This window comes from Canis aureus, chromosome 18 (genome assembly GCF_053574225.1).
Source record: "Canis aureus isolate CA01 chromosome 18, VMU_Caureus_v.1.0, whole genome shotgun sequence".
Classification (NCBI taxonomy): domain Eukaryota; kingdom Metazoa; phylum Chordata; class Mammalia; order Carnivora; family Canidae; genus Canis; species Canis aureus.
The window spans coordinates 28,223,362-28,241,210 of NC_135628.1; the positions used below are offsets into that span (position 1 = coordinate 28,223,362).

The 17,849-nt window shown below is 34.6% G+C and overlaps 1 protein-coding gene and 1 long non-coding RNA gene across 34 annotated transcripts in view; one reads left to right on the forward strand and one right to left on the reverse strand.

The window, feature by feature from the left end:
• HDAC9 (histone deacetylase 9) overlaps nucleotides 1–17,849 on the reverse strand; it is a 1,013,161-nt gene that overhangs the window by 497,045 nt on the left and 498,267 nt on the right. The window lies entirely within an intron of this gene.
• Nucleotides 5,335–17,215, forward strand: LOC144288322 (uncharacterized). 2 transcript variants are annotated; one of them, XR_013356276.1, is made up of 3 exons: nucleotides 5,335–5,511; nucleotides 13,728–13,995; nucleotides 16,246–17,215. It is a non-coding gene; the product is annotated as an uncharacterized LOC144288322 (long non-coding RNA). The 2 variants fall into 2 exon arrangements; XR_013356277.1 differs by having other exon boundaries at nucleotides 16,298–17,215.

Sequence of the window (17,849 nt, forward strand, 5' to 3'; positions counted from 1 at the left end):
GCCAACTTAGCCATTCACAGAGAGGCAATCTCTCTATAAATGAACAGATTTCCACACGTGGGCTGTAATATATGCATAACACATTTCTCTCAGTGTTAATTTTGGTCTAACATCCTCCTGATGGTCTTGATTACCTTGGAGACTTACATCCTGTGTTCGTATATACGTGGTTGTTAGTCACTTCTACTAAGTTGTCTCACCACCATTTTACAAGAGTGATAATAAAAGACATAATATTTCAATAACTCATTTTTCCTTGGACAAATGTTTATTCAACCTTCTGTTTCAAGGCACTTTTCTAAGACTTAGTTAAATCTAAATCCTATGTAAAATAGACAAATTCTGTGAAAGTCCAGCTAACCTTGTAGTAAAAATAACTGGAACCATTTGAGGATATCTAGCAAAAAAGTTTTGTTAATTGAATGTCTATCTTTTAATTTTTAAGTAAAAAAGTAAGTACCTTAATATAGATTCCCTTTAACTGGTTTTATTATTCTTTTTCTAAAAATTGGAAATTCTGGACCATTGTTTATGATCAGTCATGTTCTTTATATGGCACCAATGCAAATACTGTGTGAATCAATATTCTGAGAAAGCCATACAATAAGAAAAAACATGGTGAAACAGTGTGGCAATACATGTCTTTTGGAATAGCATATTAACCGTGAATAGTAATAGTAATAATTCTTAAAATTGGAATTATTAAGCTTTTATCCACTTTTCTTATTTTATTCAGGGTGTGCTAATCAAATAGATGCATAACTGGGCACTGAATCCATGTAAACAATCTATGTTGTGACAAATCTCAAGGCATCTGGTTAAGTCAGATATCTCCCTTTGGGAATTAAAATGAAACTTGAAGTGTTTGCTCTCAAAATCTGTACCCTAGTAGATAGCATCCAACACAGAATCAAACATCCCATCTAATTTTTCCAATGCCATGTTTCCAAAAGGAAATTACATTAAATTCCTCCATTCAAAATGCAAAAAGCAAGACATCCAAGAATGAGATTTCCAGCAGAATGTAATTTTAAATACAGGATTTTTTTTTCCATTACTGGAGATATCAAACATTTTAAAAGCCTGTTCTTTCATAATTGGATTCCAGATCATTATTTTTTTGGCCAAAAAGAAAGGTTTTCTGCATTCTTAAAATAATTAGGCAGGATTTCAAATCAAATTATCCAATTTCAAAGCTCTATTTTTCTCTCTAAAATGCCTGTTAGGGAAGGACTGCTGATGACTAAGCTCTGTGTCATTCTCATGGCTTTATTAGGAGAATGTTCTAAGTCCTTCACTTTCTATGTAATCAGAACTATAATTTCTTCAGGTTATTTTAAGACCCAGCTATGGCTAAAGCAGGAAACTCAATTTTATTCTGAGCTCTAGACATGTCGACACAGCAGAGCAGGGCTCCAGCTCTCTGGGCTATCTTCTTTCATAAACCTTCTTGCTTGGTGCCGGACCAGGGCTCTAGGATAGTTTTACTCCACTCTCTGGGTATCAGGTAACTCTTTCCAAGACACTGAGGATAGTAGGACTGTTATTTTGGAAAATGTGTGTTGACATAGCATTACTCTACAAATGAAGAGCTTACTTGTCCAGAAAGCACTACTGACTCTTCCTCACATCAATTTGAAAACCATATTCAACAGAAGGGCAGTTGAGAAAACCAGGTGCCAGAAACATTTGATAAAAAAGCAGAACAGAAAGCTCTAACTACACATGTCTACTTTAGTTCATCATATTCCCTTAGAATTTTATAACTTAATTAACCAACTCTATTTAAGCAGGCTGGTTGCCTCTAATTATGCTAAAAAAATTTCTGTGCTGCAAAGTGATATTAATAGTGAGTGACATTTCTGCAAGTAACAGGTAACCCACTTCTATAACCATGAACTATATCTAAAGTAAGGGGGAAGAAGAGGACAGTATAATAAACTATAAATAAAAATTATCTGCAAGAGATGGTCCTCAGAATGAAAACAAAAACACAGCATCATTACTTTAGTATTCTGATCTATACGGAAAGGCTCTCATAGATATGTATAATCAATCTTTTTTTAAAAAGATTTTATTTATTTATTTGAGAAAGCGAGAGGGAGAGAGAGAATGAGAACGAGGGGGGAGGGGAGGGGCAGAGAGAGAAGAAGCAGACTCTCCGCTGAGCAGGGAACCCAACATGGAGTTTGATCTCTAGACCCCAAGATCATGGCCTGAGTCAAAGGTCGATGCTTAAGCGAATGAACTACCTAGGTGTTCCAGACATGTATAATTAATCTTATTACTGAAATAAATTTATTAATATTTTCAATTTTAACTTAACACACTGACATAAAAATGCTTTCTTCCTTTAAATTTATATGGTGCACTAACAATTTATCTTTGCTGTTTCATTCTAGAATTTTTCTTTAGATTAAAATGCTATTTTTCTATTGCTCCTATAACAGTAATATAGCAATATCATCATACATCTATTAATTAAGCTTACCATCCCTATTGTATATAATTACACATTTTGGGATTTTTTTTTTCACACTCAACATTATATCTATCCCATTCTTCCATGTTAATATATTTAGACATTACTTATTAATCTTAATGACTATATAGCATTTCAGAATATGGATTATGGCAACTGATTTTTATACTGTCCAATTCTTAAACCACCTTCAATTTTTCATCACTATAAATAATGAGGCAAAACAAATACCCTAGCATACAAAATCTTGTGCCCTTTCCTCCAGCCCTACTATAGGAGTCTTTTTATTTTCACTAACATAATGGATGTGAAAATGGCACCTCATTGATGTTTTAAGCATAACTGAGAATGATCACCTACCCATTTATGTAATGGCCATTTTTGTTTTTTTCTGTTTGATATGTTTTTCATACCTTTGACCATATTTCTATTGAGTTACTGGTATTTTTCTTATTGATTTATTGTTTGTATCTGTACTTTACAGATCTTCACTTTTTGGGTGTTTGATACATGTTAATAACTCTTTTCCTCTATCTGACATTAGTGAAAAACTCTGGCATCATTTGTCATATAATTTGTTTCTGACTTAGAATGCCAAGTCAAACATCACTCTTTTTTAAGTTTCTCTAGATAGGATTACACTGACAGAGATCTTTCCTAGAATGAGTTGTGATGACCTCACTCATAAGCTCATTAATATAAATAGAAATATTTTTCCCAAGGCATAATATCTAAACTATAGTTTCTGCTAGCATCTTTTTCATTTTGGTCAGTGAAGTAGGGCCTTGTAAAACCAAGCTTTAGTTTCATTCTACACAAAGAGTTTCTCAGTCACTTAATGGAGCCAACCAATATATGTAAAACTAATAAACAAGGCACTGGGCTTCTGGATGTAGAGATTAATTCTCCATCATAAAACAGCTTTATGGGGCAGGAGATACATCCTATACCTCATATATCTGTTTTAGTTCATATAGGAGTAAACATTTCAGATGGCCGAAGCTTCTCCTCAAAATATTTTTTAAATGCCATTTTACTGTTTTAAGGATCTCTTTTCAAAATTGCTTAGATATATCCCTGCTTTTAAAGATGCCCACAATATGGAGAACATAGGACCATCATGGGGCCTATCAGTTACTGCTTTGTGACACGGTGGTTCCCTTAGGGCTTGTTATGCACAATGGCTAGTCCTTCTGAAATGAGGCTGGTTTTAGTTCTATTTCTACTTTTCCAATATTTCTGTGCGTGTGTGTGTGTGTGGGGGGGGTCCTTCTGGATCGCTATTGTGCATTGTGGTTGTGGGTAAGCTTAGCTTGAGTACCTGTGCCTTTAATGCATGCCTTCTGATCCCAGGTCTGAGAACCCAAATAGCTACACTTTTTATCACTCCTAAAATAATTACTTACATTTACTGGGGTCACACATTTCTTGGAGAATTAGGCAAAAAATGGCCAGTCTTCTAAGAAAAATGAACATGTACACAAAAGCCCATTCATGGATCCCTTGGGTTCTCCTGGTCCTATTTTGGTTCACTTCTATCTCCTGATACTGGTTCATATTGAAAAGGTTTCTGAATAAGTGAATCATTAATAAGTCAGTATGGTCAGAGAAGCCTAATCCCAATAAAATCAAGCACTGTGGGAGATACTAAACCAAAAAATGAGAGTTACGTGAATATGCATAATGCCCTTTTAAATGTCCAATTAAAACATACAAAGCATGTGATCATCTGTCGATGGTGAAATTTTCTCATGTTATTTCAAAAGAGAAAACAATGAAAAGTATGTGTGCACACTGCATAACACTGTAAATGTGAGCATGTGAGTATGAAGATGGAGAAAAGAAAATGAAGAGGATCATTTGTATTTTTAAAACAAAAATTTGTACTTTAGCCAGATGAGCTGTCATTCCAGTGACTACTTCAGAAGTACAGTCAGGAGTTCCTTAGCATGTGCAAGAAGATTCTTGTCCTCACTGCCCTGTTTCTTGTCAAATTTGCATTAGAAGCCCACTTTTTCACTCTGCTGTCATAATCCTGGCAGAAAACAGATGGAAAAAATGGAAGAAAAAGGGAATAAAGGCCTCTTCTTTAATTAAGAAACTTTGACTTTACTTGTAATTCTCTACCTACAAAGTCTTGTCCTTAAGCGGTTAACAAGATAATCAAATCAGCAATGAAAAAACCTGGATGAAAACAAGAGAACACCAAAGGCAATATATAATAGCTAATTTTTTAGAATAAATGTGTAGGAGAACTATGATAGCAGCTGTGCTAGAATCTGAGAGTAGGAGAGAGGAGGAATGGAATGGAGGAAATGACTCAAAGTCATCTTTAAATCTAAGGACTTTACCTTTTAGTTCATTCATTCACAAAGTTCTGGGTTCTTGCATGGTATCATGCAAGCAATCATGCTTTACACCAACCTATAAGTGGAGAGTAGTGAGGAAATATAACATCCTTGGAATTCATTTTCATAATGCATTCTTTGAACTTTTATCATTCATACAAACAAGGAAGTGACTCATTTTCTAATCTCTAAAATAAGGTATCTGTGGAACCCACTTATGGACAGTGGGAGTTGTTGATATAGATCTAAAGGCTTAGGAGTGAGGTTGGGGCTTGAGCTAGAGATTTATGGGTTATCAGCACAGAGCTGGTATGTGAACCTGAGTAGGAGATGAGATTATGCCAGAAGGATGTCTACAATAATAACTTAGAAAAATTATTTTGTTAGTCAGTAAGATGGTTCACACAACACTCCCCACCTGGTATCCATGTTTATGTTAGGTTACCTGGCAATGGAATTTGCATAGGTAATAAAGACTGGTGATCATTTGACTTTTAGAGAGATATTCCAAATGGGGCTAACTTAATTAATTTCTCTAGAAGAAAAGAGGTTTCTCTGGCTGGTAGAAGATGAAATCAGAGAGGACTGAAGCTTAAGAGGGATTCAGGGAGAAAAGATTTCTTCACTGCTGAGGTGGAGGGGGCCAAATGGAAGCAAGCAACTGAGAGTAGCCTCTAAAAGGTAAGAATGAATCTAGCCCATAGCCAACAAGGAACCAGGGTTCTCAAGCCTATGACCACAAGGAACTTAATCCAGTTGACAACATGAATGATCTTGAAAAGGACCTCAAGCTCCAAATGAGGACACAGCCATAGCCAACACACTGTTTTTAGCCCTGGGCAATCTGAGGACCCAGCTAGCCCATGCCTGGCCTTCTAAGCCACAGAGGTACTTAATAGGTGCTGTGAAGAAAGGAAGGAGAGAGGGAAGGAAGGAAAGGGAGGAAGGAAGGAAGGAGGGAGGGAGGGAGGGAGGGAGGGAGGGAAGGAAGGAAGGAAGGAAGGAAGGAAGGAAGGAAGGAAGGAAGTCAGAAAGCAATGAAATGAGGCAATCATGAAGGTGACACCTGTTAATGGACATCAATGCCGCATAATCACCTGACACTCCATACAACCTTTCCAGATGTATTTGCCTTTAAACATTCAAAAGTGATTTTTTTTCTATATGTGAGATTGCCAGTTTGGAACCAAGAAATTAGGAATCAGACTAACATTCATATTTATTTAAAAAGAAAGAAAACTATATAGAGAATGCTGGCTGATTTTTTTTAAAGAAGTAGTCTAATATCAGATGTTGGTCCTTTAAAGTAATCCTTGTATATAATTTTTTACTTTTATACTAGAGGTTTGATTTTTCAGCAAAGCCAGGTCAGATGTGCAATTTACCATTACTCAGATCAGATGTGCAATTTACCATTACCCTAGAATTTAAATTTAACGTAAGTAAGAACATTTTCTAAGGCTCTTTCCTAAAAGCAGTAGAGGAAGGTTAAGTTGGGCTTTTCCCGTTAGTATTTTCAAGTAAATACAATATTGAGTAGGATTATAAGGTAACATTTTCTCTTCTGAAAGATACTGTAATAACTTGAGTAATCCAGAACATACTAAACACCTAAACATTTGGCCACTTACTGGCCAAACTACATTTTCCATGGATATAAACTTAACTGAACATATATTACAAGAAATCCTTCCTAAGGGTCTTTTGACTCTTACTTTAAAAACCAAAGTAACATGCTTGATCATTTGCTTTTTTTATTCCTAACTATAGGGCCCATAATAACTTAGGATGACAGAATGTGGTTCACTAGAAAGAGGCTCAAAGGTGGATTTAAAGGAAATTTAAAGGAAATTTAAAGGAAAATGCCATTTTTGTCTGAAGGAAATAGCTTTCCAAACCTTTTTTGCTAAAGGATCTCCATATTCAAATATGACACCATTAATATTCATAAAAATAATAATATCCCCTTAATAAAAGTATCATAACAAAGAAAGAGAAGATCTACCTTGCTTTTATCAGTTCAAATATTGGCTTTTCAAATATATTGGAATATATTCAAATACATATATTCCTTATGTATCTCTATGCTTAGATAACCCAATGTAAGAGAAACATGTAAAGTACAAAGGTACATATGCAGTTTAATATCAGCTGTTGTAAATGATTTTCACTTCATTCATTCATTTAGTCATCCCACAACATTTATTGAGTGACTATGACCTGCTGGGCATTCTTCAAGGTCTTAGATTTGTTTATATGAATTTCCATGTTTTAATTAATTCAGGAATTTTATTTTTATCTTACAGATACTTTCTTAGATATTAATGAATGGTTCAGGAATGGAACCAATTTTGTTCTGTAAAGTCATAATGCATTTTTATCTCATCCACAAGACAAAGGACTGATTACCATCATTCTGTTAACCTGCTATAACTCTTGGTCTAGACTATTGTAGCTCACCGAATGTATATCAAATTCTACTTCATGCACTGTTAATACTTAAGCCCTAGATTCCACACAATAATGTCTAACACTGTGGAGTTAGAAATCTTTGCAAACTGGCTTTCACCAACTACCCAAGTAGCTAAAAAAATTTTCATTCTCAGAATACTGAATATTTGTGAATGACTGATGTGTTTTTGGCAAAGAAGTGAATACTTCAGTAAGGCACACTATATTCAGCAATGAGATACACTTAACATATGAAAGAAAAATTTCCATGCATTACATTTCAAAAGATTGGAATGAGAAAGAAGGAAAAAATACTGTTGTTATCTTGATTGCAACATGTAGCTTTGGCATCATTTAAATATCACCCAGAGTAGGTGTAAAACCCAATAAAATAAGACTCTAGAACCAATAACCAATATAATCTCTCTCACTTTCTAAATTCTAACAATATTAACTATAAATCTGAGGTTTAGAAAGACTTATAAATTAAAAAATACCTAAGGACTCTGCAGTACTTAGTCCAACATATTACTTTTATGAAGAGAAGAACTTTGATTTAAATATATTGTCAAGAAAAAAATAAATGGAAATGATTCCCAATATATTATTTAACAAGTGACTTGTAGCAATTAAATACATTAAGTGGTAATATTTTTGAAAAAGGCATTTGAATAAGCTTTCTGCTTCTTTATAATAATTTCTGCTATAGTGTTTTTGAAACTGAAATTTCTGCTATAGTTATTTGTCTAAAATAACACCTAATTTTTAAAAGTGAAATGCAATTCTAAAGATCTAGAAAATTCAAATGTAGTCACTGGACAAAGAGACAGGAAGGATAAAAATGAACACTGATGATAAAGCCTTGTATTTTTGATCAACAGCAAAATGATAATCTTCATTACTAAAATGGAGACAAATAATATTTGATTCTAAGCTACAAGAGTTAGTGCATAGTCACATTTTTCCTTCTGCCTTCTATTACTATTAGAAAAACAGTACAGGGAAATAGAAAATAAGTCAATTATAATTGTAATACATGCATTATATACATACACACACACAGGACATGCACACAAAAGAAAGAGGAGAGCATTGCTTTAAAGTATCAAACTAAGCTAGGTAAGTCGTATTACTGAATGGTTCTCTGTAAACAGGTCTGACCAGTGCTTTTGTGAATAAGTAAAACATTCAAAACAAGTCAGGCACTAGCACAAACTTCAAAAGAAAGATATAATAAATCAGAGCAGAATGAGTTTCTAAACCTAAAATATGTAGTATTATAAACTGATAGACCAACACATTACTGGGGCAATATGTTCAATCTAAATTACTCCTGCTATATGAAAAAGACAATGCTATGACCTGATCTGTTTCAGGTGATTAAAAAAGGGGACACACTGACAGTTTTTAAAGATGGTAGGAACCTTAACAGTAATCTAGGCAACTCCCCTCATATTTTATAGATGCCAAGACAACTAAATTACTTACTTTCACACAGAGTGTAGCAGACCCAGCTAAAACCCCTATAAAGTAGCTCCGTGAGACTGGAAGTTGGTGTTTCATCATCAGTATCATTATTCCTGAACTCTTTCATATACTAAGTTCATAAAAATATGAATGAACATATAAAGGGATACACCGAGTTTTCTGGCTATCACATCTACTATGCCATGCAATATTTAAATTGTTCTCACATATACTGGGATTAGAATTACATTCAGCACATTTTGGATATGCAAGGAAAAATAAAAAGGTAAAGAACATTCTGTTCCTTTAGCACCCAAATGGTACTTTCTAAAGACAAACTACCAGATATTGGTGAGTGAAGACAATGAAGTATGAAGACAAATCCTATGTTGAGAGTATGAAAAATATGTCATTTTCAGTTTGCTGGAAAAGACAGTTTGGATGCAGTATTCAAATGGTCTTTGCTCAACCATTTACTTTCCCTCCGTTTTGTTGAAAAAGGTGTGAAAGGCCACACTAGCCTTTATTCTGAAAACAGCCAAAGGTATTTTGGACTTAGGGGCCTTTGCACTGGCTGTTCCTTCTTACCTGGAATGCTATTCTTTGCATGGCTGGGCTCTTAAAGTCACTCATGCCTCAGCTTAGAAGTTAGTTACCAATTGGTGTTTTTAGGCACCAAGTGGTATTCCATGAGGCTTTAGGATAGAGTAGCTACCTTTTTTTCTTGACAAAATTATCATCCCTATTTCACTCAACAGTACTCTAAAATCTGAATCTTTCATTTAAATCAATCTCAAATTATATTTAGAAAATTGGGTGAGCTATATAAATATTGAGTACTTCTGTCACCTAATTTAGTTAAACTGAACTAAAATCCTTAAAAAAAACCTTACCTTAAAATAATTCCTTCTCATCCCTCCATAAAAATGCAAGACCCTGCATACATTATACATTGGCTTTGTAGAAGTTAAAATCATAACCTATCTAATTGAATAACAATGGTATTGGACTTCATTTTTTTATAAATTTATTTTTTATTGGTGTTCAATTTGCCAACATATAGAATAACACCCAGTGCTCATCCCACCAAGTGCCCCCCTCAGTGCCCGTCACCCATTCACCCCCACCCCCCGCCCACCTCCCCTTCCACCACCCCCAGTTCGTTTCCCAGAGTTAGGAGTCTCTCATGTTCTGTCTCCTTTTCTGATATTTCCCACTCATTTTTTCTCCTTTCCCCTTTATTCCCTTTCACTATTTTTTATAGTTCATTTCCCAGAGTTAGGAGTCTTTCATGTTCTGTCTCCCTTTCTGATATTTCCCACTCATTTTTTCTCCTTTCCCCTTTATTCTCTTTCACTATTTTTTATATTCCCCAAATGAATGAGACCATATAATGTTTGTCCTTCTCCGATTGACTTACTTCACTCAGCATAATACCCTCCAGTTCTATCCATATCGAAGCAAATGGTGGGTATTTGTCGTTTCTAATGGCTGAGGAATATTCCATTGTATACATAAACCACATCTTCTTTATCCATTTATCTTTCGATGGACACTGAGGCTCCTTCCACAGTTTGGCTACTGTGGACATTGCTGCTATAAACATCGGGGTATTGGACTTTAGCCCTACTTTGTTCCTTCAGGCTCCCTGCTTAGTGAGGAGCTTGCTCTCCCCCTCCCCTCTGCCTGCTAGTTCCCCTTGCTGGTGCTCTCTCTCTCTCTTTCTCTCTCTCTGCCAAATGAATAAATAAAATCTTATAAAAAATGGTATTATAAAGGGGATCCCTGGGTGACTCAGTGGTTTAGTGCCTGCCTTTGGCCCAGGGAGCAATCCTGGAGTCCCGGGATCGAGTCTACGTTGGGCTCCCAGCATGGAGTCTGCTTCTCTCTCTGCCTGTGTCTCTGCCTCTATCTATCATGAATAAATAAATTATTTAAAAATGGTATTATAAAAATAGATATTTGAGTATATCATTTGACTATGAGTATATAAACTGAATATATTAATTGTTCCCAAACCACTTAATTAACAGTATGTCCTCTGACCATGGTGTGTGATGTAATTCTGTCATATAAAATGTTATTATTAATAACTCTGTATTTTTGTTCTTTGATCTATTTTTCTATGTCTCTTGCCCAACCAACCAATCATTGTTAATACATCTTTGAATGACTTATCTATCCTTCTTCTCATTTGTTGTTTGACAAAATTACCACTTGTGCATTTACTCTTACATTTGAATTTTAGTCAGTATGCAATATTCCCTGGTAGCATTTTAAATGAACTTGTACTGACATACAATGCATCTGTAAAGCACAGAAGAATTTGTGGGCCACCAACGAGGCAGAAAACTGAAAGGCTGGTAGAGTTGGTGTGGAAATGAGATATAGATATACTACTTACTATATAATACCATTTAGGGCACCTGGGTGGCTCAGTGGTTGAGCATCTGCCTTCGGCTCAGGTCTGGATCCCGTGGACCTGGAATCCAGTCCCGCATCAGGCTCATCACAGGGAGCCTGCTTCTCCCTCTGCTTATGTCTCCGCCTCTCTCTCTCTGTGTCTCCCATGAATAAATAAATAAAATTTTAAAATTTTATAATAATACCATTTAGTATATTTGATTTTTGTATTATGCATGAATTATCTATTTCTTAAAGAAAGTTGGCTGTTTCAAATACAAAGAAATTTATAGATTGAATTGGGAATAAATGACCTTTTAAAGACATGGTCTTCCTATTTATGAACACAATATCTCTCAAATTTATTCAGGTTTTCTTATTTGCTCTTCAATAATTTTACCAATTTCTCCATAAAAGATTCAACTGCTATGTAAATGATATCATTTTGTGAAATCTTTTAAATTTTTTGTTTTATGCTGACCTTGTACTAAGCAACCTATTTTTTTAATTTTTAAGCTTTTAAATTCCCGTTAGTTCACATACAGTGTAATATTAATTTCAGATGTACGATTTATTGATTTGACACTTCCATACAACACCCAGTGCTCACCACAAGTACACTCCTTAATCTCCATCACCTATTTTTCCAAAGAAGACATATAGATGGCCAGCAGACAGAAACATGAAAAGATGCTCAACATCACTCATCATCAGGCAAATACAAATCAAAACTATAATGGTATATCACCTCACATCTGTCAGAATGGCTAAAATCAACAACACGAGAAACAACAGGTGTTGGCAAGGATGTGGAGAAAGGGGAACAGAACCCTCTTGCTCTGTTGGTGGGAATGCAAATTGGTATAGCCCCTCTAGAAAACAGCATGGAGTTTCCAAAAAAAGTTAAAAATAGAACTACCCTACAATCCAATAATTTCACTATTAGGTATTTACCTAAAGAATACAAAAATACTAATTTAAAGGGATACATGCATCCCAATGTTTATAGCAGCATTATCTGCAATAGCAAAACTACAGAAATATCAAAGTGTCCACTGACTGATGAATAGGCAAAGAAGTTGGGTATATTATTGGAATGGAATATTATTCAGCCATAAAAAAAGAATGAAATCTTACCATTCACAACAACATGGGTGGAACTAGAGAGTATTAAGCTAAGTTAAATAAGTCAGAGCCAAAGAAAGATAAATACTATATGATTTCAATCATATGTGGAATTTAAGAAACAAAACAAATGGGCGAAGGGGAAAAAAAGAGAGAGGCAAACCAAGAAACAGACTCTTAACTACAGAAAACAAACTGATGGTTACCAGAGGGGAAGCTGAGGGGGAGGGGACATTAAGGGAGGGTTTAAATAACTGAACTTGGATTAGCTGGATTAGTTTCTCTTCCTTTCAAATTCTTACTCATTTTATTAAATGTTCATGTCTTGGAACATCAATTAGGATCTCCAAGGACAAACTTCCTGACACTAAAGAAAATGTGTTTTAATTTCACCAGTAAATACAAAGTTTCAGATAGGGTTTTGTTTGATAATGTCCATTTTTTAAAAAAGATTTTATTTATTTATTCATGAGAGACAGAGAGAGAGGCAGACACGTGGGCAGAGGGAGACGAAAGCTCCTCACAGGGAGCCTGAAGTGGGACTAGATCCCCTAACTAGGATCACGCCTGAGCCAAAGGCAGACACCCAACCGCTGAGCCACCCAGGCGTCCCAATAATGTTCACTTTCTTCTATTCTTACTTTATAAGGAGTTTCTATCCTAGAAGGGTATTGAATTTTATCGAATATTTTCCTTTAATGAGTTATTATTTTTTTCATTTACTCTGTTAACAGGGTAATATTCATTGATAGACTTTTCTCCTCTAACCATTCTCTCATTCCTGGATTATCTCTGTATAAAAGAAAACCCAAATGGCTAATAACATATGAAAACCATTCAATTCTAACAATAATCAGAGAAAGTAATGCTGTGTTATTTTTTTCCTCTCTCAGCTTGGCAAAAATATCTAAAGTCTAACAATATCCATTGACGGCAGGTATATGTGAAAAATGGTTCTCACCTATATGATTGGTGAAGCATGAAGAAAATCTCTACTACATACTGGTTCAGTGCTCAAGGAAGTTGACTGGGCAGTAGAAAATCTAACAGACAGATGCTTTCCCATGTCCACAAAGCAATTTAATATGCTTTCTAGGCATCTAAAACACTCATAAGATTTTCTAGAATGAATTTAAACAAAGTTTTCTAGAGTTATATTCATATTCAGGTTAGGACTATCCGCTGAAGAAAAAAAAAAAAAAAAAGACCACTGATCTTTCCAGGTCAATGATTTGGGAGCATTTCCCTTTAATAATCGGGATACTGAACAGTGAGAGTTGACTCTTGATTAAAATCTGGAAGAAGTGATACATATTAAGAGCATTGTTTTTATTATGTTCAATTACCTGTTGACTGAGATTGTTTATATTATTTTCCTTTATACACTATACAAATTAGGTTAACTTGATACCCAAATATTTTTTTCTAACCTTTTTATGTTTACTTTTCAGAAAAGAAAACAGATGAGTGATTCCAAGTAACTAAATTGATAGCTGCAAAAATCATCTTTGGAAATTTGCTTGAACTAATTCTTATTAATGCTTAACATAAGAATGAGAAACATCTAAATCCAAAGCCAACCAACTTTGATTTGTGCCATCTCCACACAACTATTGTAGCAATCAGAAACTTACCTTGGACTCAAAACGATAAGAACACACAATTTGGTAAAGTCAGGGGGAAAACACTGGCACATATTCATTCCTGTGCTCTACTAAGGTGAGTTCAACAGCCATGTTGCAAAATTTGGTTTTATTATCCAATCCCTTTCGTGGCCTGCATTTATATTAACTAACTAAATTTTCTGAGCCTTAAAGGCCTTAATGTATCCTTTCTTGTGCTGAGTTTTAAGGTTAAACCAAAGCAAAGACTACCCTAAAAAAGCTTACATCATTTCCTACTTATATTACCCTTGTTTTTTCACCATTTCTCTCCCATTTGGACATAAATATATTTCATTCTTCTCCTTGAGTGTGTACAGAGATTGATTCACTCCTTCCATCTGTCTTTCCCTAATAAATTGCTATGTGAATTCCCTGTCCTGACTTTTTAGTTTTTTTAAATTACTGATACCTTTGGCATTTAACATTTGATTACTAAATTGTTCACCAAAAAATATTTTCCATTGTTCCCTTCTCAAATAATATAACCAATTCAATAATACCTGAATATATGTAGATGAGCTCTAAATAGCAATTTGTGGGCCAAAACAAACTTCAAATTGATACTACTGTTAACAAAAAAAACAAGCAACAAAAAAACTATTCGTTTTTTTACTTATCTAAGAAAAATTTCACCAAGAAGAAAAATAGGAGATTATGAGAAGTGGTGTTTGAATAATATAAAAGTATACCTGTAATCATTTTCACAACCACATTTATTCTCCTTGGACCAAAAAGAATGTATTTATATTCAGGCAGTCTTAAATGAGCTATTTCACAGTTAATATTTTGAATGCAGACACATATCTCTTGGAATTATTGATTAAAAAATCAAGTCAAATAATATTATAAAATTCCTTTTCTAAGAATAATTGAAATATTTAAAGATCATATACATATTATCAAAGCATTGGAGGTCATTCTTGACATATTCTATAATGAATGGTTTTAATTTTAAGCCAAAGGCTCTAACATCCCAAGAAGCTTATATTGTTCAAATTTACAAAAAAACTGAGGACTTATTTTCTACATAAAAGGAATCATTTTTTAAATAAAAAATTTATAAAAACAGACTGTGATACCAATGTACTCTTTAATCACTCATTCATTCATCTAAAAATAGTCTCAGGGATCAATTATGTGTTAGGCACTGTAGGGAATAAAAATAGAAGTAAAACATGATCCTTTTCCTCTTGGAGTGTATAATATAACTAATGGGGGGGGGGGGATGGGGACACACACACATAAATAACCACAGTGTGAGACAAAAAGTGGGAATTTCTAAGATAGTAATAAAGAACTATTGGGGGAGGTATGGAGAGAAGATAACACACATAACTGAGAAAGTGCAAGGGATGAGGGGAATTAGGAGACATCTGAACTATGCTTTTAAGAGTTAGGATTTCTCCTAGCAAAGACTAATTGGAACAGAGCAGCAGAAGGGTATTTCAGAAAAACGAATGGCTGATTATTAGTACACACACACACACACACACACACACACAGCAATAACAGACAAACCAGAGATCTGGCCTAAAAATATAGTTGTCAAGTACTCAGTAATTGAATTGAATTGATTAAATGAGACAATCCTTGGGGGAAAATGTAGCTATTAACTATTTCCCTCAAGGTACACTATAAATCCAACAAAGCATGTTGTCCAAGATTTTGGCTAAGTCCCAGTATTCTCAAGGCTAAAGAAGATGGTAGATGATCTCCTTCCCCTGGTTCCCTCACCTACCCACTGATAAAGGCTTCCCCATCCCTTACAGAAGGCAGAACTCAGTGGAGTTTAAAATAGCTCCTGAACACTTCCTGCTCTATTCTAACTGTGCTTTCATTCCATTTGACTTAGACCAATTGGAATGTTGAGGGAAAACCCCATGAGGCATCAAGCATGTGAGATCATGTGTCAGTCCCTCAAAAATGTTTGTCCATCCTACTATGTGTATCCATCATTGTTCCCTACCCATGAGAAAGCAGAACATGTGGGGGAAATAGCTTTTAGCACATTGCCATTTCTCCCTTTTTAAAAATAGATCTAAATACTTCCTTACTCAACTTTTGTAACAATTCATCACAAACCTATCCACTTCTCAACACCATGAAGACAATGTATTCTAAACATTTTGTTTACATGTTACAGTTCTATAGCTCTACAAAAAAGTTGCTATTTATCCCATGACTTCCCTGAATTAAATATTGGCTGCATTGTAAGGACTCAATAAATACCCATGTAATGAATATTATATAACATAACCCCTTTTAAAAGTGTGCAATATTGTAACTTTGAGAAAATTGTTTTCAGACTTCCCTTCTAACTTCAGTCGATGAAGATATATTGTCCCCATTCTTTCTAGCCCCCAGAGAAGAAGAAATTCTCACTTCACTAAACTACAAGGATTGCTCATTCTGCTTGGGTAAGAAGTTTCAGCATATTTGAGGTCAGAGCTGGAATGATGGCAAAGATGAACCTTTGGGAAGGAACCAACAACTAAGTGGTCTGAAAAGGTCCTTAATTTCCAGCCAAAAGCATCAGTCCTAGAGAGGTCACCTGATTCCAAAATCTCTTGTTGGAAAATAGAGAAAATCTATAGCTAACAGCCTTCCCCTGGCTTTCTCACCTATCTACTGATAAAAGCTTCCCCATCTCTTACACAAAGCAAAGGTAAGTGGAGGCTAAAACAGCTCCCGGAGACACATTCTGTTCTAACTGCTTTCATTCTACTGGTTCTAGATAAAAGGGAATGTTGAGGGAAAACCTACTTTTATTGGGAAGATGTTTCTTTGTATCTCAGCCTCCTCAAAAGGCTTTATTTTACTCCTCCAACACTGCCTTCCCAACATGTCATTTTCTATCTCATTTTTCTTTTCTTTTTCCTTAGTACTTATTAGTATCAAAAGTAGCCTTATTTATCTAACATTTAACTGAACAATCAGTCAAACATATCCTGATCTTGTTTCATGGGTGTATCCTCTGTGCCTAAAACAATACCTGGCACACAGTTGGCTCTCAAATATTTTTGAGTGAAAAAACGAACAGATGAATGACTATTTCAACTCAGCTTCTAAAACTTCAAGCAATTACATCATCTCCCCAAACCTTCAACCTGCTAATTATGAGTGGTCGGGAAGCAACGAGTTCCTGCAATTGCTTCCCCTTCCAATCCTCAATTTATTTACATCTGGATTTCTTTGAGAATACACCTGAATTGCTGCATGGTTCCTGTTTTTCTGTCATTTTGCAAGTTCCTAATGGACTGTGGATTTATTACACTGCACACAAGTACAAAAAGATTTATCTTTAAAACAGATAATGTTTTTCAATAAATAATTAAATAACAAAATTATGAATATTCCTATAGAGCTCTGTTTTCCGTTCTAAAGTATTTCAATTAATGTGTAACATGAAATGTATTAACATACCTTTAACATTTCACCATCTAGCAACAATGAGTGAATAATCAGGAAATAAAAATGCAGATTTAAGAGAGTAAATCACAATTCTAATTTTAAAGCAATATATCAATTTCAAGATCTGAATTAAACTTACAGTTTAAGTAAGCTAACAGATCACTTCTTGAATGTGAAACTGTACATTTTCTTTTACATGAAAACTGTTGGATTCAACAAGAGTAAGTTATACCAGAACAACTAGCAGAGGCTTCTACTTCCTTTTTTATATACTAGAATTTTTTACCTCATCTACTTAAATCAGCAACTTAATTAATGAATCAGTCATAATATATTTTACAACTATATTTTATATGTAAATCAGCAACTTAATTAATGAATCAGTCATAATATATTTTACGACTATATTTTATATATTATCACAATAAAGCCAGAAGCATAAATGATATTATTTTGCTGATATTGTAATTTATTAAGAGTCATTTGTGATGTAAATTT